The sequence below is a fragment of the Etheostoma spectabile genome, chromosome 11, assembly GCF_008692095.1.
Source record: "Etheostoma spectabile isolate EspeVRDwgs_2016 chromosome 11, UIUC_Espe_1.0, whole genome shotgun sequence".
Taxonomy (NCBI): Eukaryota; Metazoa; Chordata; class Actinopteri; order Perciformes; family Percidae; genus Etheostoma; species Etheostoma spectabile.
The window spans coordinates 19,530,128-19,530,377 of NC_045743.1; the positions used below are offsets into that span (position 1 = coordinate 19,530,128).

Genomic DNA, 250 nt, shown 5'->3' on the forward strand with positions numbered 1-250 from the left:
AACAGAGGAACATCAAAATATATTAAAGTTGTATTAAATAAAATGTATAAAAATACAAACTTAAGATATGAAACTAAAAGTCCTTTGAAAAAAAACAGTGAACGTTAGCAACACTGTGGAACGCAATGGACAAACTATGCAACGCCAAAACTTGTAACATGGACAGACCATTTTTATTTTTTAAATATTCATTTAACAGAATCATTTGTCATTTCTGATGAGTAAATATTTAAAAAGAAAAAAAAAATAT

General features: G+C 25.2%; 1 protein-coding gene across 1 annotated transcript in view; it reads right to left on the reverse strand.

The window, feature by feature from the left end:
* Positions 1 to 250, reverse strand: part of LOC116698141 (SH3 domain-binding protein 4) — a 39,331-nt gene that overhangs the window by 1,199 nt on the left and 37,882 nt on the right. The window lies entirely within an intron of this gene.